Source organism: Ornithorhynchus anatinus, chromosome 4, assembly GCF_004115215.2.
Source record: "Ornithorhynchus anatinus isolate Pmale09 chromosome 4, mOrnAna1.pri.v4, whole genome shotgun sequence".
Taxonomy (NCBI): Eukaryota; Metazoa; Chordata; class Mammalia; order Monotremata; family Ornithorhynchidae; genus Ornithorhynchus; species Ornithorhynchus anatinus.
Genome location: NC_041731.1, coordinates 131,406,934 through 131,434,279, shown reverse-complemented (window position 1 = coordinate 131,434,279; position 27,346 = coordinate 131,406,934). Strand labels below are relative to the sequence as shown.

At 47.3% G+C, this 27,346-nt stretch overlaps 2 non-coding genes across 2 annotated transcripts; one reads left to right on the top strand and one right to left on the bottom strand.

Moving 5' to 3' along the window:
• Positions 1-9,612: 9,612 nt before the first annotated feature.
• Positions 9,613-9,694, bottom strand: TRNAS-GCU. Its single transcript has one exon. It is a non-coding gene; the product is annotated as a tRNA-Ser (tRNA).
• A 3,239-nt stretch (positions 9,695-12,933) lies between these two features.
• On the top strand, positions 12,934-13,006 carry TRNAS-GGA. Its single transcript has one exon. It is a non-coding gene; the product is annotated as a tRNA-Ser (tRNA).
• The last annotated feature ends 14,340 nt before the right edge of the window (positions 13,007-27,346 follow it).

Sequence of the window (27,346 nt, the reverse complement as noted above, 5' to 3'; positions counted from 1 at the left end):
ATGGGGATTAGAACTGTGAACCCAAATGGGACAACCAGGAGAAGCAGTATGGCTTAGTGGAAAGAGCATGGGCTTGAGAGTCAGAGGTCGTGGATTCTAATCCCAGTTCCGCCACTTGTCTGCTGCGTGACCTTGGGCAAGCCACTTATCTTCTCTGCGCCTCGGCTAACTCATCTGTAAAATGGGGGCAAATATTGTGAGCCCCATGTGGGACAACCTGATTAACATGTATCTACCCTAACGCTTTAAACGGTGCTTGACACATAGTAAATACTTAACAAATGCCATAATTATTATTAGATACCTCAAGTACACTTGCTTTGATTAAAAATTAAAGTTTTGAGGGAGAGTACTCACAAATAGCAGAGGGAACGGGTGATCAGCCAGACTACTAATATCTGTTCTGACGGGAAGGAAGACTCTGATCTAGGCAAAGCGGCCTCTCCTGAATTTAAAAGATCCCACCTGGCTTGCTGATTAACATCCCTCCCAGGTGATTCGGGAAAATCTAGTTTCCAGGCAACGGGCGTCTTTTTAACCTCTGTAGCTGTTTAGGGTCCATCTCCCAGGTTGGATTTTAAGTTTCTTGAGAGCAGAGGTTGAGTCTCTTAATTCTCCTGCGTTTTTCCAAACACTTGAAGCAGTATTTTCATTCTCATTTTTATCACTGTTAAGTGCTTACTCTGTGTCGACCTCTGTTTTTGGTGCGGGGGTAGAGATGAGATAATCAGATGAGACATAATCTCTGTCCCATGCACGGCTCCCAGTCTAAGGACCAGAGAGTAGGATTTAATCCCCGTTTTACAGTTGTGGAAACTGAGGCACAGAACGTTCAAGCGCTTAGTACAGTGCTCTGCACGTAGTAAGCACTCAGTAAATACTATTGAATGAATTTATTCATTCAATTGAATTTATTGAGCACTCAGTGAATACTATTGAATGAATTCATTCATTCAATTGTATTTAATAATAATAATAATAATAATTGTGGCATTAAGCGCTTACTCTGTGCAAAGCACTGTTCTAAGCTCTGGGGGATACCAGGTGATCAGGTTGTCCCACGTGGGGCTCACAATTTTTTAAATCCCCATTTGACAGATGAGGTAACTGAGGCACAGAGAAGTTAAGTGACTTGCCCGAGGTCACACAGCTGACTCGCGGCAGAGCCGGGATTAGAACCCCTGACCTCTGACTCCCAAGCCCGCGCTCTATTTATTGATCACTTGCAGTGTGCAAAGCACTGTACTGAGTGCTTGTGAGAGTACAAAATAATAACAAACAGTCACATCCCTGCCCACAATGCTAGAGGGAGGGACAGACATCAATAGATATAAATAAATTCAAGTTAAGTGACTTGCCCAAGGTCACCCAGCAAGCAAGTGGCAGAGCCAGGATTAGAACCCCAGCCATCTGACAGCCAGGCCCATGCTATCTTTTTTTATGGCATTTGTTAAGCGCTTACCGTGTGTATCAAACACTGTTCTAAATCACTCAGGTCAGACACGGTCACAGTAGGACTTAATAATATTAAGTAGCTGCTTATTTATATTAATGTTTTTCTCCCTCTGTAGACTGCAAGCTCCTTCTGAAACCTGTCTACCACCTCATTTGTCCTGTCCCAAGTGCTTATTACCGTGCTCTGCACACTTTCACTTACTGGAGAGAACTAGGGCCTGAGAGTCAGAAGGACCTGGGTTCTAATCCTGCCTCTGCCACGTCTTCTGTGTGACCTTGAGCAAGTCACTTCACTTCTCTGGGCCTCTGGTCCCTCATCTGGAAAATGGGGATTGAGACTGTGGGCCCCATGGGGGACAGGGACCAATTTGTACCCACCCCAGCGCTTACGGCGCCTGACACATAGTAAGTGCTTAACAAATACCAGATTATTATTATTATTATTGTTTATTGAGCACTTACTGTGTGCAAAGTACTGTACTAAGCATCTGGGCGAGCACCATTGATTGCGGACATGGAACGTGTCTACTAACTCTTCCGTGTTGTACTTTCCCAAGAGCTCAATAATCATTCAGTGGTATTTATGGAGCACTTACTAGGTGCAGAACACTGTACTAAATGCTTGGGAGAGTACAAGAAATTTAGGAGACATATTCTCTGCCCACAAGGAGCTTACATTCTAGAGGACTTGGTAAGCTATCATCGATTGCATTGCACAGACTAAGTGCTCAAGAAATAGTTTTGATTGATTGAGCAGGTGCTCGGTTTACATTTCTTATTTTCCCATAAACCTCTTTGCCCAAGCTTCTCCTCCAATCAATTCATCCTTCAATCGATCAGACCCTCCTTGCTTTCTATTTTCCCTTAAAATGAGCTCCATAAACCAGTTGTTTGGGTAATGTGCCCGAGCAGCATGGCCTAGTGGATACAGCCCGGACCTGGGAGTCAGAAGGTCATGGGTTCTAATTCCGGCTCCTCCGCTTGTCTCCTGGGTGACCTTGGACAAGTCACTTCACTTCTCTGCACCTCAGTGACCTCACTTGTAAAGTGGAGATTGAGAATGTGAGCCCCACATGGGATAGGGACTGCATTGAACTTGATTTGCTTGTAACCACCCAGTGCTTAGAACTGGGCCTGGCATAAAGTAAATGCTGAACAAATACCATAATTATTATTATTAATAATAATAATAATTCACATTTTCTGACAGTTTACTGGACTGGGAAGACAGTATGTGACAAGCACTGTTCCAAGAGCTGGGGCAGATACAAGTTAATCAGTTTGGACACAGCACCCATCCCGCATGGGGCTTCAGTCTAAGAAGAAGAGAGCAGAATTCAATCCCCATTTTACAAACAGGTTAACTGAGGCCCAGAGAATAATAATGTTGGTATGTGTTAAGTGCTTACTATGTGCAGAGCACTGTTCTAAGCGCTGGGGTAGATACAGGGTCATCAGGTTGTCCCCACGTGAGGCTCACAGTTAATCCCCATTTTACAGATGAGGTAAGTGAGGCCCAGAGAAGTGAAGTGACTCGCCCCCCAGTCACACAGCTGACAAGCGGCAGAGCTGGGAGTCGAACCCATGACCTCTGACTCCCAAGCCCAGGTTTTTTCCACTGAGCCATACTACAGATGATGTAACTGAGGCAGAGAGAAGTGAAGTGACTTGCCCCCAGTCACACAGCTGACAAGTGGCAGAGCCGGGATTCGAACCCATGACCTCTGACTCCCAAGCCCGGGCTCTTTCCACTGAGCCACGCTGCTTCTCTAAAGCGAAGTGACTTCCCCAAGGTCATACAGCAGACAACCGGCAGAGCCGATTTTAGAACCCAGGCCTTCTGATGCCAAGGTCCGTGCTGGTTCCTCGAGCACTGCGGGCAGGGCAAGTGGCAGAGCCGCTAACCTTGGCCAGGTCACTTCTCCATGCCTCAGTTTGCTCATTTGCAAAAATGGGGTAACATACTTATTCTCTCTTCCTCTTAGGCTGTGAGCCCTATGGGGGTCAGGGACTTTTTCTGATCTGCTTTTTCTTCTATCTAATAGAGCAGGGGGCACAGAGAAAGCGCTTAACAAATAGCACGGTTATTATATCTACCAGCAGGTGTTTGGTGCATGGAGGAGAAAAACAAAACAGCGAGTCCTAGTGAGAAACAGTGCGGGTCAGTGGAGAGAACGTGGGCTTGGGAGTCAGAGGACCTGGGTTATAATCGCAGCTCCGCCACTTGTCTGCTGTGTGACCTTGGGCAAGTCATTTCATTTCTCTGGGCCTCCGTTACCTAATCTGTAAAATGAGGGATTAAAGACCGTGAGCCCTATGTGGGACAAGTACTCTGTCCAACCTGATTAGCGTGTATCTATCTCGGTGCTTAGTACAATGCCTGGCATACAGTAGGTGCTTAAGAAATATTTCTCTATTTGTAAATGCATTTATCTATTTATTTATTTACTTATAATAATGTTGGCATTAAAGCGCTTACTATGTGCAGAGCGCTGTTCTAAGCGCTTAACAAATACCGACGTTATTATTATTATGATTACAGGGGAATCGGGTTGTCCCATGTGAGGCTCACAGTTAATCTCCATTTTACAGATGAGGTCACTGAGGCCCAGAGAAGTGAAGTGACTTGCCCACGGTCACACAGCTGACAAGCTCACAGTTAATCCCCATTTTGCAGATGAGGTCACTGAGGCCCAGAGAAGTGAAGTGACTTGCCCACAGTCACACAGCTGACAAGCGGCCGAGCCGGGAGTCGAACCCATGACCTCTGACTCCAAAGCCCGGTCTCTTTCCACTGAGCCACGCTGCTTCCCCTAATTTATATTAAATTACTTATATTAATATCTGCCTCTCTCCCTAAACTGTGAGCTTGTTGTGGGAAAGGAAGGTGTCTGATGTTATACTGCACTCGTTCAAGCGCTCAGTAAAGTGCTTTGCACACAGTAAGCACCCGATAAATACGATTGAATGAACGAATGAAACACCGTAAAAAAATGATGCACATCTGAGTCAGTGGAGAAATGCTCATTTGAAAAAGAGGGGCCTAAGGGTTAACTTCAAAAATGTCAAGAAAGCCATTTTTTCTCATACAATGATGCTAAATTATTCAAACAATCGATCCTAGCAACGCTGGATTAACTATGTCAGTTTTCTCCTTACATGAGTTTTTAGAAGCATTTCAGTAAGTCTTATTCAAGGCTTTTTTTAATAAAAAACCCCAAGAGACAGAGGCTTAGGATTCAGTAGAAAGATGAGAAATCATCGTCTCAAACGAAAGGATGATAAGATTTCAGCTTTCGAGAAAGCCCCGAATGCGGGTATCTTCTTTTTAAGCTCCGAACAACCTACCACCCCATCGCGTCTACTTCTTGGTGTATTTTAATTTCTTTGGTAACGAGAAGATCTCTGCCGGGTTTGAAGACGATGGAGGAAAAAAGCCAGGTACTCCCCAGACGTCAAATGAATATTTCAAATAAATTTTAGTCTCTTTTCGTTCGTAATGCCTCTCCTCATTTCCCAGCAGACAAATACTGAAATCTTTCCCAAACCGAAAGCGGAGGTGAGTTGCCATGGACAACCGTTTTAGACATTAATTCCTTCTGAACCACAGGCCGTTTCATAGCCTTTTGCTGAAGGCCAGTGGTCTGGGTGGGGAATTTTAGGTTTTCCCCTGGATCTTCCTGCAAGGAGGAGTAATTTCACAAGTTGGCAAATGTCTAGACTAGATCTGGAAATTTCACTGGATCCTGCCATTAACGGAGACTTTAGAAAAACACGATTCTTGAAGCGGAGACTTGCCGAATGCGACGGGGAGTGTTTTCTAAGCAGTTGTTTAATGCGATTCAATCGGGCGCGTGGTATTTGATGATGATGATGGTGGTGGTATTTGTTAAGTGCTTACTATGTGCCAAGCACTGTTCTAAGCTCTGGGGTACTGATACAAGGTAGTCAGGTTGTCTGACATGGGGCTCATAGGCTTAATCCCCATTTTACAGATGAGGGAACTGAAGCCCAGAGAATGATGGTATTTGTTAAGCGCTTACTATGTGCACAGCACTGTTCTAAGGGCTGGGGGGATACAAGGTGATCAGGTCGTCCCACGTGGGGCTCACAGTCTTCATCCCCATTTTACAGCTGAGGTAACTGAGGCGCAGAGAAGTTAAGTGACTTGCCCAAAGTCACAAGGCTGGCAAGTGGCGGAGCCGGGATTCAAACCCATGACCTCTGACTCCCAAGCCCAGGCTCCTTCCACTGAGCCACGCTGCTTCTCTGTACTCAGAGAAGTGAAGTGACTTACCCGAAGACACACAGCAGACAAGTGGCGGGGCCGGAATTAGAACCCACGACCTCTGACTCCCAAGCCCGTGCTTTTGCCACTAAACCACGCTGCTTCTTGAATTTAATTAATTTAATATTAAAAAGCACAGGCCCAGGAGTCAGAAGGCCCTGGGTTTTAATTCCGCTCCACCACAGGCCTCCTGTGTGACCTCGGGCAAGCCGCTTCACTTCTCCGGGCTTCAGTTTCCTCTTCTGCAAAATGGGAGCGCAGAAACCTCTTCTCCCTCTCACTTAGAGTAAAGCCTTACGTAGGACCTCATTATCTGCTATCTCCCCCGGTGTTTAGTATAGAGCTTGACACGTACTAAATGCTTAACAAATATCACAATTATTATTGTTACTTTCATTATTATTATTATCCGAATGTGTGGTGGCCTAAATGAAAGATAAAATACAAACTCCTAGAAGAATAATATTGCGGGTCCAAATAAACAAATATAGATTTTGATTTCGGAACAAGAACTACTCCCAGCTGTGCCGCTTGCCCGCTGTGAGACCTTGGACAAGTCTGTTAACTTCTCAGTATGTCATCTGGGTAGGGTTTAAGACTATGGATACGGACTGTGTGATTATCTCGCATCTACCCCAGGGCTTAGTATAGCGCCTGGCACGTAGTCCACTGTTAACAAATACCAGTTTAAAAAATAAATAAAGATCATTTTTTGAGAAGCTCGAGTGTAGTTCACAAGCTAATCAATGTCCAAGATCATTGTTTAACTGTACATGGTAGCAATATTCCGGGTTATCGGTGCGAGCCCGTTGTTGGGTAGGGATTTGCCTCTATCTGTTGCCGAATTGTACTTTCCGAGCACTTAGTACAGTGCTCTGCACACAGTAAGCGTTCAATAAATATGATTAAATGAATGAATCCTTTGTTGGAAGATGACAAGGGAAGCAGCCTGAGGTAGAACTTATCCTTAAACTCTATTGTTCCCCCTCACCTGGAATGTATTTTAGGGTCTGTCTTTCCCCCTGCACTGTAAGTTCCTTGAAGGCAAGGATTGTGACTACAAATTCTGCTGTACTCTCCCAAATGCTCAGATCAGATTGTTGCACATAGTAAGTGCTCAATGAATGATAATAAGGCTGATCTTTGTTAAGCGCTTACTATGTGCCGAGCACTGTTCTAAGCGCTGGGGGGTAGGTACAGGGTCATCAGGTCGTCCCACGTAAGGCTCGCAGTCTTCATCCCCATTTTACAGATGAGGTCACTGAGGCACCGAGAAGTGAAGTGACTTGCCCACAGTCACACAGCTGACAGGTGGCAGAGCCGGGATTAGAACCTATGACCTCTGACTCCTAAGCCCGGGCTCTTTCCACTGAGCCCCGGATTGACGGATCTTTGTCTTGTGTATCTTTTTTTTGTTTTGGGGGGGGCGGGGAGGTGTGGTATTTGTTAAGTGCTTACTGTGTGGCAGGCACTGTACTAAACGCTGGAGTAGATACAAGCTAATCAGTTTGGACACAGTCCTTGTCCCACACAGGGCTCACAATCTTCATCCCTATTTTACAGATGAGGTCATGGAGACACAGAAGTGAAGTGACTTGCCCAGGGTCACACAGCAGACAAGTGGAGGAATCTGGATTAGAACCCAGGCCCTTCTTACTCCCAGGCCCAGGCTCTATTGACTACACTATGCTGCTTCTCCTATCATATTTATTATTAATAATAATAATAATGTTGGTATTTGTTAAGCACTTACTATGTGCAGAGCACTGTTCTAAGTGCTGGGGGCGATACAGGGTCATCAGGTTGTCCCATGTGAGGCTCACAGTTAATCCCCATTTTACAGATGAGGCAACTGAGGCGCACAGAGAAGTGAAGTGGCTTACCCAAGGTCACCCAGCTGACGAGTGGCAGAGCCGGGATTCGAACTCATGACCTCTGACTCCCAAGCCCAGGCTCTTTCCACTGAGCCACGCTGCCAATGATGAGGGTATTTGTTAAGTGCTTACTAAGTGCCCAACACCGTTCTAAACTCTGGGGTAGATATAAGGTAAACAGGTTGTCCCCCGTGGGGTTCTCGGTCTTCATCCCCACTTTACAGAGGAGGGAACTGAGGCCCAGAGAAGTGAAGTGACTGGTCCAAAGTCACACAGTTGCTAAGTGGTGGAGCCGGGATTAGAACCCATGACCTCTGACTCCCAAACCCGGGCTCTTGCCACTACGTCTCGCTGCTTCTACGTGCAGAGCACTGCGGGAAGTTGACTGCTCCTGTCTCTTCTCTTGAATGAGGGGCAGTGCACCTTATCTATGATTCAAGCGCTCAAACAGTGGTATTTATTGAGTGTGCGGACCACTGTGGGAAGTGTGCGGGGAAGTAGAGGTCATGAGTTCTAATCCCAGCTCTGCCACTTAGCTGTGTGACTGTGGGCAAGTCCCTTCTCCGGGCCTCAGTTACCTCATCTGTAAAATGGAGATGAAGACTGTGCCCCACGTGGGACAATCTGATTACCTTGTATCTCCCCCAGCGCTTAGAACAGTGCTTGGCACACAGTAAGCACTTAACAAATACCACCATTATTATTATTATTATTATTATTATTACGATTCAGCAGAGTTTGTTGTCCACCAGGAGCTTCCAGTCTACAGGTTTGGTGGAGAGAAGAAAGTCAAGTAGTCCAAGAGGCCCAAGCCCAAGTCCCAGCCCTGACAGCAGCCTGCTTCCTGTAGGACCTCACACTGACATTAATATCAATAATAATGTTGTTATTTGTTAAGCGCTTACTATGTGCAGAGCACCGTTCTAAGCGCTGGGGGAGATACAGGGGAATCAGGTGGTCCCACGTGAGGCTCACAGTTAATCCCCATTTTCCAGATGAGGTCACTGAGGCACAGAGAAGTGAAGTGACTTGCCCACAGTCACACAGCTGACAAGCGGCAGAGCTGGGATTCGAACCCAGGACCTCTGACTCCCAAGCCCGGGCTCTTTCCATTAAGCCACGCTGCTTCTCATGAATAAATAAATCAACTCTGGGGAGAGAACAATATAACAATACAACAGAAACATCCTCTGCCCACAACGGGCTTGGCATTACGTAGCTTAATGGCAACAGCCCGGGCATGGGAGTCAGAGGACGTGGGTTCTAATCCTGGCTCCGCCACTTGAGTGCTGTGTGACCTTGGGCCAGTCGCTTAACTTCTCTGCGTGTCAGTTACCTCATCTGTAAAATGAGGATTAAGATCGTGAGCCCCAAGTGGGACAACCTGATGACCTTGCATCTATCCCAGTGTTCAGAACAATGCTTGGCACATAGTAAGCGCTTAACAAATACCATTATTATATTTTATATATATAATTTATATATAATATAATAATAATAATAATCCCAGCTCTGACACTTGTCTGCTGTGTGACTTTGGGCAAGCCGCCTAACTTCTCTGTACCTCATTTACCTCATCTGTAAAAGGGGGATTAAGACTGTGATCCCCCTCCGGGGACACCCCGATTACCTTGCATCTATCTTCGTGCTTAGAACATATGGCACAAAGTAAGCATTTAACAAATAATTATATTTATCTATTTTGATGGTACTCATAAATAAATTAATAAATTGTGGTATTTGTTAAGCGCTTACTATGTGCAAAGCATTGTTCTAAGCGCTGGGGGATACAAGGTGATCAGTTTGCCCCGTGTGGGGCTCACAGTTTTAATCCCCATTTGACAGATGAGGTAACAGGCACAGAGATGTTAAGTGACTTGCCCAAGGTCACACAGCTGACTAGCGGCGGAACCGGGAATAGAACCCGAGACCTCTGACTCCCAAGCCCGTGCTCTTTCCACTGAGCCACGCTGCTTCTCTAAAATAAAGCTTTAACAACTAGGATGGGATTCAAACCCACGCGCGCAGAGCACAATGGATTAGCAGTCCATCGCCTTAACCGCTCGGCCACCTGGTCTTTTCTTACTCATGCCTCTCTATTTGTTTTGGTTTGTCGTCTATCTGCCCCTTCCGGCCTGTGAGCCCATTGTTGGGTAGGGATTGTCTCTATCTGTTGCCGAATTGTACTTTCCAAGCGCTTAGTACAGTGCTCCGCACACAGTAAACACTCAATAAATACCATTGAATGAATGAATGAAGGAAGGAACAAATACCATCAGTATTATTATTATTATTATTCACAAGCTTACAATCTAGAGCGGGGGACAGACATGAATAGAGATAAATAAATGACATATATGGACATAAGTGCTATGGGGCTGGGAGGAGAGTGAATAAAGGAAGTCAGTTAAGCGTATTTATAGAGCGCTTATTTTGAGCAGAGGACTGTACTAAGCGCTTGGGAGAGTCTAACAGAATAGACACCTTCCCTGCCAACAACGAGCTGACAGTCTAGAGGAGAGCAAGTCAGGGAGATGCAGAAGAAAGAGGAAGAAAGATCGTCGAGGATGATTAGCCAGGGAAGTTTCGAAGGGGCTGGAATGCAAATCTCCAGATTGTGAGAGAATCTCTCTGGTCGCTGCAGGGTCATCGTAAACTGGGAAATGTCAGAGGGAAGGTCAGAAGAGGCCCGGGGGGAGACGTCTGCCACGGTTGTGCTCTGCTCTGGCACTTCCTTCGGGGTTTGGTCTGCCCCGAACAAGGACACAACCTCGAAGAGAGGATTAAATTCATCGTCCCCTGCTATAGTCCGACCCACGGTCAGCACAGATGAGGATGATGATGGCATTTGTCGAGCGCTTACTCCTCTGTGCGGGCACTGATCTAAACGTCGGGGTGGATAGCAGCAAATGAGGTAGGACGCAGTCCCTGTCCCATGTCGGGCTCACAGTCTCAATCCCCATTTTACAGAGGGGAGAACTGAGGCACGGAGAAGTCAAGTCACTAGTCCAGAGTTACAGAGCAGACCATCTTATCCCGCCCGGATGACTGAATCAGCCTCCTTTCTGATCTCCCAACCTTCTGCCTCCCCCGACTTCAGTCTATAATTCACTCCGCTGCCCGGATTATCTTTCTAAGGAAGCGCTCTGGGCATGTCACCCCCCTCCTCCAAAATCTCCAGTGGTTGTCTATCGACCTCCGTATCAAACAAAAACTCCACACTCTTGGCTTCAAAGCCATCCATCCCCTTGCCCCCTGCTACCTCACCTCCCTTCTCTCCATCTCCACCCCTGCCCAAAATGGAGTCAGAAGGACGTGGGTTCTAATTCCGGTCCCACCGCTTGTCTGCTGTGTAACCTTGGGCAGGTCACTTCACTTCTCTGGGCCTCAGTTTTCTCATCTGTAAATTGGGGGTGAAGACTATGAGTTCCATGTGGGGCTGGGGCTGTGTCCAATCTATTTACTTTGCATCTATCCCAGAGCTGAGAACAGTGCCTGGCACATAGAAAGCACTCGACGAATACCGTATCCGCACTCAACGCAGCCTATTCCTGTGTCCCGGTCTCATTTTTCCTGCTGCTGGTCTCTGGCTCACACCCAATCAATCAATCCACGGTTTTCATCGAGCACTTATTCTGAACTGTGTCGATTGCATGGGAGAGCGAAACAGATTTGTAGATTCAAATCCCTGCCCTCAGAGAGCATCTAATCCAGTAGGGGAGACAGACATTGAAATCAATTACGGTAGGGCAGCACCCTGGAGAAAGCATAGGCCTGGGAGCCAGAGGACCTGAGTTCTAATCCTGACGCGACCACAAGCCTGCAGCGTAACCACAGGCAGATTGCTTAATGTCTCTTTGCCTTAGGTTCCTCAACTGCAAAATGGGGATTCGATCCCTGCTCTCCCTCTTACTTAAACAGTGGGACAGGGACTGTGTCTGACCTGAAGAACGCGTCCCTACCCCAGCGTTTGGAACAGCGCTTGACGCTCAGTAAGAAGCTTAACAAATGCCATAAAAAAAAAGAGAGAGGAAGTGACAGAGCACAAAACATGCGGAGAAGCGCTGAGGGGGTGAGGTGAGTGTCAAAGTACTTCTGGGTGATGGACCTGAGTGCAAAGGTGTTCGAAAGGAAAATAGGGAGAGATGAGATGGTTGTCGGGGTAGGCTTCCTGGAAGAGGTGTGATTTCAGTGGGGCTTTGAAGATGGGGAGAGTGGCCGTCTGTCGGAGAGGATTCGGGGGGGAAGAGGAGTTCCAGAAAGGAGGGAGGGGGCGAGCGAGAAGGAGAAGGCGAGGGGGGTGAGATGGAGGCACAATAAGTAGGTCGTTGCTAGAGGAGCAGAGTGTGTGGGCTGGGTTGCGGCGGGAGAGCAGCGAGGTGAGATAGGAGGGAGCGAGCCTATTAAATGTTTTAAAGCCGATGGTGAGGAGTTTCTGCTTGCTGCGGCAGTGGATGGGCAACCGCTGGAGGTTCTTGAGGGGTAATGATGATGATGGCATTTGTTAAGTGCTCACCATGTGCCAAACACTGTTCTAAGTGCTGGGGGGATACAAGGTAATCAGGTTGTCCCACATGAGGCTCACGGTCTTAATCCCCTTTTTCCAGATGAGGGAACTGAGGCACAGAGAAGTGAACTGACAGGCCCAAAGTCTCAGAGCTGACAAGGGGCGGTGCCGGGATTAGAACCCATGGCCTCTGACTCCCAAACCTGGGCTCTTTCCACTGAGCGGGCTGTAAAGTCCTTATATAGACTCAAATTTCCTTGACGGCAGGGATTGTGTCTACTAACTGTACTGCATTGCACTCCCAAAAGCGTTTGATACAGTGCTCTACGCACAGTAAGCGCTCAATCAATACCACTGATTGACAGATAGGCCTGCTTCTTTATTTACTTTCTTCCTATCATAATAATAATAGTTGTGGTATTTGTTAAGCACTTACTATGTGCCAAGCACTCTTCAAAGCGCTGGGGTAGATAGGAGGAAATCAGGTTGGACACAGGCCCTGTTCCACACTGGGATCACAGTCTTAAGAGAAGCAGCATGGCTTAGTGGAAAGAGCACAGGCTTGGGAGTCAGAGGTTGTGGGTTCTAATCCTGGCTCTGCCACTTGTCAGCTGTGTTACTTTGGGTAAGTCACTTCACTTCTCTGTGCCTCAGTTACCTCATCTGTAAAATGGGGGTTAAGAATGTGAGCCCCAAGTGGGACAACCTGATTACCTTATATCTCCCCCAGCACTTAGAACAGTGCTTGGCACATAGTGAATGCTAAACAAATGCCATTATTATTATTAATCATTTACAGGTCAGTGAAAGTCGAAATAGCTCAGTGGGGAGAGCGTTAGACCGGAAATCCAAAGGTCTTTGGTTCGATCCCGGGTTTCGGTAATATGTTCTCAGAAGCGGCATGGAGTAGGGGAGAGAGGCCGGGCCTGGGAGTCAGAGGGTTCTAATCCCGGCTCTGTCACTGGTCTACTTTGTGACCTCGAGCAAGTCATTTCACTTCTCTGGGCCTCAGTTCCCTCATCTGTAAAAGGGGATTAAGTCTGTGAGCCCCGCATGGGAGAGGGACCATATCCAACCCGATTTGCTTGTATCCACCTCCGCCCTTAGGACAGTGCCTGTCTCGTAGTAAGGGTTTAACAATTAGCACAATTATTATTATTATTATTATTACAGATTGGGACCTGAGGCACAGAGAAGTTAAGAGAGCCTGTCAATCGCTATTTTTAGCAAGCCAGCCTTGTTCTCTTACACATTTCTGAAATGTGTGTGCCATTTGTTAATGAGGTGTACATCTCCTCGATTCTATTGATCGTGATTATGTTGTCTTGTTTTTGTCCGTCTGTCTCCCCCGATTAGACTGTAAGCCCATCAGTGGGCAGGGACTGTCTCTATCTGTTGCCGAATTGCATATTCCAAGCGCTTAGTACAGTGCTCTGCGCACAGTAAGCGCTCAATAAATACTATCGAATGAATGAATGAATTTCTGCTCCGCATCTATGATTCTTTCTTTTTTCTTGGCCAGGAAACTCAGTATAGGAAAGCCTCCCAACTAAGCGGAGAACTTGTTCGTTATTAAGGCAAGCGCTCAATAAATACTATTGAATAAATGAATGAATTTGTGCTCGGCATCTATGATTCTTTCTTTTTTCTTGGCCAGGAAACTCAGTATAGGAAAGCCTCCCAACTAAGCGGAGAACTTGTTATTAAGGCAAGTGATGTTGCTTAACACACTCTTAATGTGACAAGCCTTGCTGAGTCACTCCTCTCACCCTCAACCAAATTGCCGTTGGGTAAAGTCAAAATCCTTCCGATGGCTTTCAGAGCGGAAAGGTAGTGAAAACCTCCCTTCCCACTCAACGGACAAGCTCGCTCTCCGGGGCTCTCTAATGGCTACGAGCCGCGGGAGTGCAGAACACCGTTCGATTCTGGTACAAAATCATTTCGGGCCTGTCCTCCCACCTTCACGATTAGCCGCCAGACCCAAGTCAGATGATAATAATAATCATAATAACGGTGTTTGTTAAAGGGCTTACTACGTGCCAGACACTGTACTCAGCTCTGGGATGGACACGAGCAAATCAGGTTGAACACGGTCCCTGTCCGTCGTGGGGCTCACGGTCTCGATTCCCACTTTTATAGATGTGGGAACTGAGGCACAGAGAAGTAAAGAGGCTTGCTCAAGGTCACAGAGCAGACAAATGGTGGGGCCGGGATTAGGAGCCATGGCCTTCTGACTCCCGGGCCTGGGCTCTAACCAGTAGACGATGCTGCTTCTCTACTCCGGGTTGGGGGATGTGGTGAAAGGCAGGAACTTCCTGGAGAGGAGGTTTTGGAGGTCACTGACAGACAGCTCCGCCCGTATGGTAGGGGGATGGGAGGGGGATGAGAGCCTGGGGTCTCTGGTGGGGGAGGGGGCTTTTGGGGTGGAGGATGGTGACAGGTGGGCATTCTTGGAGGAGGGGGAGAGGCTAGGGTTAAGGTCCCATGTGGGCCCAGAGATCCCAGAGAGCAGGGAAATCAATCCATCAGTCAACTGATGGATGGTATTTACAGAGCACTTACTGTGTGCAGAGCAATGTACTAAGCTCACGGTCTCGATTTGATATTGTGCTCACGGGAGAGTACAATACAAGAGAGTCAGTTGACAACTTTCCTGCCCAAAGTCACTAAAACCTGCCGGTCTCACCTTCACAATATCTACAAGATCTGCCCTTTCCTCTCCATCCAAACCGCTACTAATCACTCCTACCCTCCCTCCTGGATGACGGCATCAGCCTCCTTTCTGACCTCCCAACCTCCTGCCTCTCCCCACTTCGGCCCATACTTCCCTCTGCTGCCCGGATCATTTTTCTACAAAAACATTCAGAACATCTTTCCCCGCTCCTCAAAAATCTCCAGTGGTTGCCCATCCACCTCCACATCAAACAAAAACCCCTCACTCTTGGCTTCAAAGACATACACCTCCTTACCCCCTCTTCCCTCCCCTCCCTCCTCTCCTCCTCCATCGCAGCCCGCACGCTCCGCTCCTCTGCCGCCGCTCACCTCCTCCCTGGGTCTCCTTCTCGCCCGTCCCGCCGTCGACCCCCGGCCCACGTCCCGCCTCCGGCCTGGAACACCCTCCCTCCTCACATTGCCAAAGAATAACTCTTTCCCCCTTCAAAGCCTTATAGCAGGCCCATCTCCTCCAAGAGGCCTTCCCTGACTAAGCCCTCCTTTCCTCTTCTCCCACTTCCTTCTGCGTCGTCCTGACTTGCTCCCATTGTTCATCTCCCCTCCCAGCCCCACAACACATGTCTATATCTGTCATTTATTTATTCATATCAATTTCTGTCTCCCTCTCTGGACTGTAAGCTCCTTGTGGGAAGGGAATGAGTCTGTTATATTACTATATTATACTCTCCCAAGCACTTAGTACACTACTCTGCACACCGTTAGTGTTCAGTAAATACGATTAAATGAATGAAGGAATGAATAAGAAAGCATTCGATAATAGCTTTGACTGATTGATTACCTATGCTACCTATATAGGAGCCAAGGTGTGGTTTCAACAAAAGACATATTTAGACAGAGCGTGGGCTATAGAAGGAGCCCGGACCTGGGAGTCCAAGGACCTGGGTTCTAATCTGGGATACACCACATGCCTGCTGTGTTTCCTTGGGCAAATCACTTCACTTCCTGCACCTCAGTTACTTCGCCTGCAAAATGGGGATTCAATATCTGTTCTCCCTCCTATTTAGAGTGTGATCCCCATGTGGGACCTGATGATCTGGTATCTGCCCCGGTGCTTAGGAATAATGATAATGTTGGTATCTGTTAAGCGCTTACTACGTGCAGAGCACTGTTCTAAGCGCTGGGGTAGATTTACAGGGTAATCAGATTGTCCCCCGTGGGGCTCACAGTCTTCATCCCCATTTTACAGATGAGGGAACTGAGGTCCAGAGAAGTGAAGTGACTTGCCTACAGACACACAGCTGACAAGTGGCAGAGCCGGGATTCGAACCCATGACCTCTGACTCCCAAGCCCGCGCTCTTGCCATTGAGCCACACTGCTCCTCTAGTGCTTGGCACAAAGTAAGCACTTCACAAAAACCAAAATGATGAAGCGGTGTGGCTTAGTGGATAGACCCCGGGCCCGGGATTCAGAAGGACCTGGGTTCTAATCCCAGCTCGACCACTTGCCTGCTGCGTGACCTAGGACGAGTCACTTCTCTGGGGCTCAGTTGCCTCATCTGTAAAATGGGGATTGAAACTGTGAGCTCCATGTGGGACAGGGACTGTGTCCAGCCCCATTTGCTTGGATCCACCCCATCCCAACCCCTGGCCCATAGGAAACCCTTAACAAATATCATTATCGCTATTATTATTTTCATTATTTTGAAGTACTGACTGAATCCTCCTCATCCTAGAGGATGGGAAGGAGCTGTGTAAATAAAACAGCCGAGCCTCCCTTCAGATGACTCATCATCACAAGAGAACTCCTGAGCCTGCTAAAACATTAACGACGGCAAGTCTCTGCTGAGATGAAATGTTAATTGGTCGATCGCCGTACTAACCGAATCTCTTGTCTTCGTCACTTAGGAAAGCCGAAATGGGGCAGAAAAATTTTGCCCTAATTGGAATGCTCCAAAACTGCCTTAACTGCAAGAGTGAAAGAAAGTTTGGGTAGCCTTGAAAGGCAAGCAAGCTCTTCTTAAAGATAGTCACTGGGTAGGGATTGTCTCTATTTGTTGCCGAATTGTACTTTCCAAGCGCTTAGTACCGTGCTCTGCACACTGTGAGCGCTCAATAAATGCGATTGAATGAATGAATGAATCTCCATGTACATATCAAACGGGGGTACATTCAATCAAGGGCATTTATTAAGTACTTACTGTGAGCAGAATGCTGTAATAATAATAATAATTTTAGTATTGCTTATCGCTTACTATGTGCCAAGCACTGTTCTAAGCATTAGGGTAGATACAAAGTAATCAAGTTGTCCCATCTGGGGCTCACAGTCTTCATCCCCGTTTTCCAGATGAGGTAACTGAAACACAGAGGAAGTGAAATGACTTGCCCAAGGTCACCCAGCAAAAAGTGGTGGAGCCTGGACCAGAACCCAGGTCCTTCTGACTGCCAGGCCCGTGCTCTACCCATTACGCCATGTTGCTTCTTGTGAATTGCTTACTAAGTGTCAATCACTATTCTAAGCCCTGGGAGACGTACAAATTCATCAGGTCGGTCACAAATCCTGCCCCCCATGGGGCGTCCTAGTCTACGTTGGAGAGAGAGCAGGTAATAATAATAATGTTGGTGTTTGTTAAGCGCTTACTATGTGCAGAGCACTGTTCTAAGCGCTGGGGTAGATACAGGGTCATCAGGTTGTCCCACGTGAGGCTCACCGTTAATTCCCATTTTACAGATGAGGTAACTGAGGCACAGACGAGTTAAGTGACTCGCCCACAGTCACCCAGCTGACAAGTGGCAGAGCCGGGATTCGAACTCATGACCGCCGACTCCCAAGCCCGGGCTCTTTCCACTGAGCCACGCTGCTTCTCTATGGAATCCCCATTTGACCGATGAAGGAACTGAGGTCCGGAGTAGTGAAGCGACCTGTCCAAGGTCACACAGCAAACAAGTGGAGAAGCCGGAATTAGAACCCAGGCCTTCGCTCTGTCCACTAGGTCAAGCTGCTTCATTTGTTCAAATGTTATTATGGGCAGGACCGTATTCTACCGAAGGGCCTTGTTTATCTCCATGCCAATCGCGGACTCCCGTCGTCTGAAAGACGTCAACAGGATCTGTGAAATTGCCAGCGGGCCAGGAAATTCCCCAGCCAATTTATGGTTCCTTCGGGCCACGGGGAATCACAGCAAACGCTGAGTATCACCACATTTCTGTCATCTGGCCTCAGTCTGAACCTAAAGTGGCTTAGTCAAAAGGCTTCAAAGTCAAAAGTGGCTTAGTCAAAAGGCTTTTTTGGGGGGGATGGTATTTATTAAGCACTTACTAGGTGTCAAGCACTCTTCTAAGCACTGGGATAGAAACAAGGTCATCAGGTTTTCCCTCGTGGGGCTCACAGTCATAATCCCCATATTACAGATGAGGTAACTCAGGGACAGAGAATTTAAGTGACTCACCCAAAGTCACACAGCTGATAAGCAGCGGAACAGAGATTAGAACCCACGACCTCTGATTCCCGAACCCGGACTCTTTCCACTGAGCCATGCTGCTGCTTCATGATGCTAACATTATGTGTCCCTGTTTCCAGAGTCCTGTAATGCCAAATGTTGAAATACAATAACAACTTCAAAATCAGTAGTTTCAAGGTCTAGTAAATAGAAATATATGGGCTTGGAAGTCAGAGGTCGTGGGTTCTAATTCCCGCTCTGCCACTTGTCAGCTGTGTGACTTTGGGCAAGTCACTTCATTTCTCTGGGCCTCAGTTACCTCATCTGTACAGTGGGGATTAAGTACGTGAGCTCCACGTGGGGCAACCTGATCACCTTATATCTCCCCCAGCACATAGAACAGTGCTTGGCACATAATAATAATAATAATAATGTTGGTATTTATTAAGCGCTTACTATGTGCAGGGCACTGTTCTAAGCGCTGGGGTATACAGGGTAATCAGGTTGTCTCATGTGAGGCTCACAGTCTTCATCCCCATTTTACAGATGAGGGAACTGAGGCCCAGAGAAGTGAAGTGACTTGCCCACAGTCACACAGCTGACGAGTGGCGGAGCTGGGATTCGAACCCATGACCCCAGGCTCTTTCCACTGAGCCACGCTGTAAGCGAATAACAAATACCATCATTATTCTTCTTCTTATTAAGTCCTGCGCAGAGAGTCTTCACGCAGAGAGTCTTCATAGCTCGGAGTTGTTGGGGTACAAGATATAGGGGCCCAAATAAGAGAAGGGGTCACCCCACTCATAACCTGGGGGTCTCAGTTGGGAGCCACTGAAATCTGGGGAGTTGCCGTTCCATACCTGCCCCTCTGGAGGTGTTATTCTTGGGGATGGGCTCAGGTGCTGGGGTTTCCCCACAGCTCCGAACCAAAGACAACAACCTCCGGGGTAGGAAACCTTGCATTCTTGCCTACCGAGATTCACGTTTGTCCCTCTGTTATAATCATAATCATCATAGTACTTGTTAAGCGCTTACTAGGTGTCAAGCACTGAACTAAGCACTGAGGTTGATACATGATAAGCAGATCCCACATGGGATCTAAGTAGGTGGGAGAACAGGCATTGGATCCCCATTTTTCAGATGAGGGAACTGAGGCCCAGAGAAGTTAAGTGACTGCCCAAGGTCACACAGCAGACAAATGGCAGCCGACAAGTGTCAGAGCTGGAATTAGAACCCAGGTCCTCTGATGCAAAGACCCGTGCTCTTTCCACTAGGCCATGCTGATGGCCTAGTGGATAGAGCATGGGCCTGGGAGTCAGAAGGTCATGGGTTCCGATCCCGGCTTTGCCACTTGCCAGCTGTGTGACTTTGGGAAAGTCACTTAACTTCTCTGTGCTTCAGTTACCTCATCTGTAAAATGGGAATCAATAATAAATGATAATAATAACGTTGGTATTTGTTAAGCACTTCCTACGTGCCGAGCACCGTTTTAAGCGCTGGGGTAGATAAGGGTAATCAGGATGTCCCACGTAGGGCTCACAGTCTTAATCCCCATTTTACAGATGAGGTAACTGAGGCACCTAGAAGTTAAGTGACTTGATCGCAGTCACCCAGCTGACCAGTGGCAGAGTGGAAATTCGAACCCATGACCTCTGACTCCCAAGGCCGGGCTCTTTCCACGGAGCCACGCAGCTTCCCACCCCAGTGCTTATTACAGTGCCTGGCACATAGTAAGCACTTGACAAATACCAAAATGATCATGATTATCGTTATTATTATGCCAAGCTCCTTCTCCATTCCCCCCGGAAGACTGTGTATTTACAGAAAAAGGATCGTGGCTTAGTTCATAGTCTTGCCGTCCTCAGCTAGTCAATCAGTAGTATATATTGAGCGCTTAGGGTGAGCAAGGCACTGTACTAAGCGCTTGGGAGAGTACAGTATAACAATTGATAGATACGTTCCCTGCCCACAACGAGATGGAATTCCAGATCCCATCCCTGGTAGAGTGGGAAGTGGTGGGAAAGGGCGACCTTTTTGTTTCTGTGTGAAGGAGAGCGTTGACTTCCCGACTCAGCTCAGGGGGAACTGAACATTTCTTGTCGCCAAAATTAGACACCTCAGAGTAACGGCTTTCTCCCCTGCCCATTATGAACATTCAGTGTGGATGAAGGTAAATGGAGAGAGATCCGTCTCCCCAACCCATTCATTCATTCATTCATTCATTCATTCAATTCAATAGTATTTATTGAGCACTTACTCTGCGCAGAGCACTGGACTAAGCGCTTGGAATGGACAAATCGGTAACAGATAGAGACAGTCCCTGCCTCTTGACGGGCTTACGGTCTAATCGGGGCAGACGGATAAAAGCAATAGCAATAAATAGAATCAAAGGGATGAACATCTCATTAAAACAATAGCAAATAAATAGAATCAAGGTGACGTGCATCTCACTGACAAAATAAATAGGGTAATGAAGATATATACAGTTGAGCGGAAGAGTACGGTGCTGAGGGGAGGGGAAGGGAGAGGGGGAGGAGCAGAGGGAAAGGGGGGAAAAGGGGGTTTAGCTGAGGGGAGGTGGGGGGTTTGAGAGGGAGCAGAGGGAGCAGAGGGAAAAGGGGAGCTCCGTGTGGGAAGGCCTCTCGGAGGAGGTGAGCTCTAAGTAGGGCTTTGAAGAGGGGAAGAGAGTTAGTTTGGCGGAGGTGAGGAGGGAGGGCATTCCAGGAAAGCGGGAGGACGTGGCCCGGGGGTCGGCGGCGGGACGGGAGAGAACGGGGGCCGGCGAGGAGGTGGGCGGCGGAGGAGCAGAGCGTGCGGGGTGGGCAGGAGAAAGAGAGAAGGGAGGAGAGGTAGGAGGGGGCAAGGGGATGGACAGCCTTGAAGCCTAGAGTGAGAACCCACAATTCCCAACATAGAAGAGCTTGAAATGCTAGCTCGAGGAAGATAGATGACTCGCCTGAGGAGAGAAAGAGCGCATATGGAATATATTTTACAACTTAATATCCCTTGAAACAACTAATTTTGAAGTCGTTATGGTATTACAGCAGTTGGCATTACAGAGCTCTGGAAATGGGGACACATAATGTTGGCCTCATGAGGAAAGATTTGGATTTCAGTGGGCTGAAATCAGTGATGTACTCTCCGAATAGGGAAATGTAAGCGGATGGATGATGCCGTTTCTTCTGTGAGGATTCTATTTTAGCGAATCTTTCATTGAATTTATGAATTCAATAGCTACTTCATTATTATTTTAACATGGCCTAGTAGATAGAACTTGGGCCTGGGAGTCGGAAAGAACTTTCATCCATTCATTTACTCTTTTAAATCGCATTTATTAAGCACTCTCGGCGTGCAAAGCATTCATTCGTTCATTCGATCGTATTTATTAAGCATTCACTGTGTACAGAGCACTGTACTAGGCACTTGGGAAAGTATAATACAACAATAAAGAGTGACAATCCCCACCAACGGTGAGCTCCCAGTCTAGAGGACTGTACACAGTGCTTGGGGGAGTACACTAGCACAATAAACAGACACATTCCCTAGAACTGGCTTCTAACCCCGGCTCTTCCACTTGTCTGCTGTGTGACCTTGGGCAAATCACTTCACTTCTCTGGGCTTCAGTTCCCTCAGCTGAAAAATGGATATTCAAACTGTGAGTCCCATATGGGACAGGGACTGTGTCCAACCTGATTATCTTGTAGCTCCTCCAGCGCTTAGAAGAGTCCATGACGTAATTAGCACTTGACAAATGCCATTATTTATTTCATTACCTTCATCGTTCTTAATAATGATGGTATTTATCAAGTGCTTACCATGTGCCAAATACTGTTCGAAGCACTGGGTCATTAAAATTATTATTATTATTATTGTATTTCAGTGTTTAATATGTGTCAACCACTGTTCGATGTGCCGGGGTAGCTACAAGTCAATCAGGTTGGACACAGTCCCTGTCCCATTTAGGGCTCACAGTCTAAGTGGGAGGGAGTAAGATTGAATCCCCATTTTACAGCTGATGAAACTGAGGAACAGAGATATTAAATAATAATTATGGTATTTGTTAAGCGCTTACTATGTGCCAAGCACTGTTCTAAGCACTGGGGTAAATACAAGGTAATCAGGTTGTCCCACGTGAGGTTTACAATCTTAATCCCTATTTTACAGACGAGGTCAATGAGGTACCGAGAAGTGAAGTGGCTTGCCCGAGGTCACAGAGCAGACAGGTGGTTGAGCCGGGATTAGAACCCAGGTCCTTCGGACTTCCAGACCTGGGTTCTTTCCACTGGGCCATGCTGACTTTGACCTCTCTTCACTGTAGAACTGTCTCTTCTCCAAGAAAAATAACTCCTGGCACGAGGGATTATTGACACGTAATCTTCCTGGGAACCCATAGCTTGGTGGCTAGAGCCCGGGCCTGGGAGTCAGAAGGTCCTTGGTTCTAATCCCAGCTCTGCCACATATCTGCTGTGTGACCTTGAGCAAGTCACTTCTCTGGTCCTCAGTTACCCATCTGCCAATTGTGGATTAATGATAATTGGTAGTATTCATTCTGGTATTTGTATGGTGCTTACTATGCGTCAGGCCCTGTAATTCTTAATAAAGTGCTTCGCACAGAGTAACAGCTCAATAAATATGATTGAATGAATGAATGAATGAATGAATATGATTATTCAACCAGTATTTTTAGGTTTGTCTCCCCTAAGGGAGTCAACACTCCTTCCTGCTATTACTGCTAGCATGGCCTAAGTGGGTAGAGCCTGGGCCTGGGAATCACAAGGTCTAGGGTTCTAATCCTGGGCTCCGCCTCTTGTCTGCTGTGTGGCCTAGGGCAAGTACTTCACTTCTCCTTGCCTCAGCGACCTCATCTAGAAAATGGGGGTCGAGACTGTGAGCCCCATGGGGGCCAAGGACTGTGTCCAAACTGAAGCATATGCATCTCCCCCGACTGGACTGTAAGGGCAGGGGCAGGGATAATAATAATAATAATAATAATGTTGGTATTTGTTAAGCGCTTACTATGTGCAGAGCACTGTTCTAAGCGCTGGGGTAGACACAGGGGAATCAGGTTGTCCCACGTGGGGCTCACAGTCTTCATCCCCATTTTACAGATCAGGGAACTGAGGCCCAGAGAAGTGAAGTGACTTGCCCACACTCACACAGCTGACAAGGGGCAGAGCCGGGATTTGAACCCATGACCTCTGACTCCAAAGCCCAGGCTCTTTCCACTGAGCCACGCTGCTTCTCCAGGGATTGTCTCTATCTGTTGCCGAATTGTCCATTCCAAGCGCTTAGTACGGTGCTCTGCACATAGTAAGCGCTCAATAAATACTACTGAATGAACGAATGAATGAATTTGCTTGTATCCACCCCAGCGCTTAATACAGTGCCTGATACAGAGTAAGCGTTTAACAGATACCATAATTACTACTAGTCTGTGCAGCAGAAAAGGGAGCTAAATGATCTCTTAGATTTGACTCGGTCAGCTTCCTTGTAGACTTCCCTGCCTCTTTCTTCTCCCCACTGTAATCCATACTTCAGTCTGCTGTCCGGATCATTTTCCTAAAAAGAGTTCAGTCCACGTTTCCCTATTTAAGAACCTCCAGCAATTGCCCATCCACTTCCTCATCGAACAGGAGCTCCTCACTATTGGCTTTAAAGCCGTTCATCCCCCAGGCCCCCTCCTCCCTCCCCTCCCTCATCTCCTCCTCCATCGCCGCCCGCACGCTCCGCTCCTCTGCCGCCGCTCACCACCTCGCTGGGCCTCCTTCTCGCCCGTCCCGCCGTCGACCCCCGGCCCACGTCCCTCCTCTGGCCCGGAAGGCCCTCCCTCCTCAAATCCAACAGACGTTGACTCTCCCCACCTTCAAAGCCTTATTGAAATCCCACCTCCTCCAAGAGGCCTTCCCTGACTAACCCCTCCTTTCCTCTTCTTGTGCTCCCTTACCTTCAGTCCCACGGCCCCTCTATAAATATCTGTCATCTTAATCACCATCTCCTGCTCTAGACTGTGAGCTCCTTGTGGGCAGGGGAAGATTCTACTATCTCTGCTGTAATTTACTCTCCCAAGTGCTTAGTACAGAGCTCTGCACACAGCACTCAATAAATACCAGAAGCAGCATGGCTCGATGGAAAGAGCACAGGCTTGGGAGTCAGAGTCAGGGGTTCTAATTCCGGCTCCACCACTTATCACTGTGTGACTTTGGGCAAGTCACTTAGCTTCTCTGTGCCTCGGTTCCGTCATCCGGAAAATGGGGATGAAGACTGTGAGCCCCACGTGGGACAACCTGATATTGTCTTGTATCTACCCTAGTGCTTAGAACAGTGTTTGGCACATAGTAAGCGCTTAACAAATACCATCATTATTATTATTACTATTGATTGATTGGTTTTAGGATTTCTTTGCTATTAGTGCTTTAGCTTTTTTGTTTTCGGGGTTAGGGAAGAAGTGGTGGGGCGATCAACCTTTCACAAAACTTTTCACTATTTCTCACACGATCCCTCTTGTCACAGAACAGTTTCAGGTGGACCCTACTGGACATTTCATAATAAAAATAATAATGATAATTATGGTATTGGTTAAGCGCTTACTCCGGGCCAGACACTGTACTAAGCCCTGGAGTGGGTTCAAGCAAATCGGGTTGGACACAGTCCCTGTCCCACGTGGGGCTCACAGTCTCAATCCCCATTTGACAGCTGAGGTCACTGAGGCACAGAGAAGTGGACTGATTTGCGCAAGATCCCGGAGCACGCAATCTTCTGGCACCAGTGGTTTCCACGTATAAGCAAGTCCTTTCTTACAAATGCTTCCCCTGCAATTAGTCAGCTGATCGATGTGGTTAATTGAGTGTTTACGGTGCTCAGAGCAGTGTATTGAGTGTTCGCCTTCATCTTTAGCTAGCTAGAAAGTCCTGGCGGTTTTGCTGAATCCAGTGAAGCTGGTATGATGCACTTTGACAGTCAAAACAGCTATCAGATCTAGACATTTTCAAATCTCTAGCAGAAGCAAGCCGGGTCGAGCTCCCCCAACTAAGTAGGTCATCCACAGTATGGTAAGAATGCCGCCTGGAATTCACATCTGGATGCAGCACAGTGCGTGCTAAAAGTCAGCATTAACTGTGTAACTGCTGAGCAGCCTCACGTCCCCCTACCCGTCTAAACTGCGAGCTCGTTGAGGTCAGGGAATGTGTCTGTTTATTGCTCTTTTGTACTCTCCCAAGCGCTTAGAACAGTGCTCTGCATGCAGTAATCACTCAAGAAATACACCTGAATGAACAGGTGCATGTAGAGCCATGGAAATGGATCCATGGAAATGGAACAGAAAAACAGTTCTTTTTTTCCACCGCTTTGAAATCACTCAGTGAAAAGACTGACCGGAAAGGTTATGGAATGTTAAGCTGACCGTGGGTTGGGAATGTGTCTGTTTTAATGTTCTATTGTCTTCTCCCAAGAGCTCAGTACAGTGCTCTGCATGCGGTCGGCGCTCAATAAATACGATCAATTGGCTCCCGTTCCCAAGATCTATTCTGTGATTTGTCCTGACCTGTCTTCCTGCTTTGTTGACTCTTATGCTTCTTGCTACCATGCATTATTCCCTCTTTCCAGCCCCACAGCACTTAAGTGCATATTTGTAATTTATTTATATAAATGTCTGTCTCCCCCCAATCTAATCTTTAAACTCACTGTAGGAAGGGAAATGTGTCCCTTTATTGTTTTATGGTACTCTTTCACATGCTTATTACAGTGCTCTGCACACAGAAAGCACTGAATAATGAGAAGCCACGTGACTCAGTGGAAAAGGTCCAGGCTTGGGAATCAGAGGTCATGGGTTCTAATCCCGGCTCCGCCACTCGTCTGCTGGGTCACCTTGGCAAGTCACTTCACTTCTCTGTGCCTCGGGTCCCTCATCTGGAAAATGGGGGTTAAGACTGTGAGCCCCGAGTGAGATAACCTGATTACCTTGTATCTACCCCGGTGCTCAGAACAGTGCTTGGCACATAATAAGTGCTTAACAAATGCCATCATTATTATTATTGTTATTAAATACGATTGATTGAATAAATGAATTTATACCCTTGTCTTAATCTGTTTATCTCCACCTAGATTATGAGCCAACTATGGGAGCTGGACTGTGTTTGATACACACCACTACTTCAGTGCTTAGTGCCTAATCAGATCCAGCACCAGTGAAAGTCATGGGAGAAGCAGCATGGCCTAGTGGCTAGAGAATGGTCTGGGAGTCAGAGGTCATGGGTTCTAATCCTGACGCTGCCACTTGTCCGCTGTGTGACCTCAAGCAAGTTACTTCACTTCTCCAGGCCTCAGTTACCTCATTTGTCAAAGGAGGACTGAGACTGTGAGCCCCATGTGGGACAGGGACTCTGTCCAACCTGATTTGCTTGTACTCACCCCAGTGCTTAGTACAGTGTCTGGCACATGGTATGCGCTGTACAAATACCATTATTATTGTTTTTATTATTTCAGTTATACCAGCAATAGCGATGATAGTTCTATTTGATTAGTGAGTCCATGTGCTAAGCACTGGATATGATACAAGATAAACAGGTAGAGAATACAGACCTTGTCCCACATGGGACTCAGAGTCTAAGAGGAAGGGAGAAGTGGTATTGAATTCCCATTTAATAGATGAGGAAACTGAGACCCAAAGAAGTTAAGTGCCTTGCTCAAGGTCACACAGCAGGCAAGTGAAGGCAGTGAGGCTTAATGAATAGATCACGGACCTGGAGTCAGAACGATCTGGGTTCTAATCATTGTTCCTCCACTTGTCTGCTGTGTGCTCTCGGGCGAGGCACTTAAATTCTCTGTCCCTCAATTACCGCATTTGTAAAATGGGGATTCAATGGGACATGGACTGTGTCCAGCCTGATTGTCTTGTCTTATGCTGTCGAGTTGTTTCCGACCCATAGCGACACCATGGACGCATCTCTCCCAGAACACCCCACTACCATCTGCCATCATTCCAGTCGTGGATCCACAGAGCTTTATTGGGAAAAATCAAGAAGTGGTTGACCACTGCCTCCTTCCATGCAGTAAATTTGATTTTCCACCTTCGACTCTCTCCCGTGCTACTGCTGCCAGCACAGGGGAGTTTTGA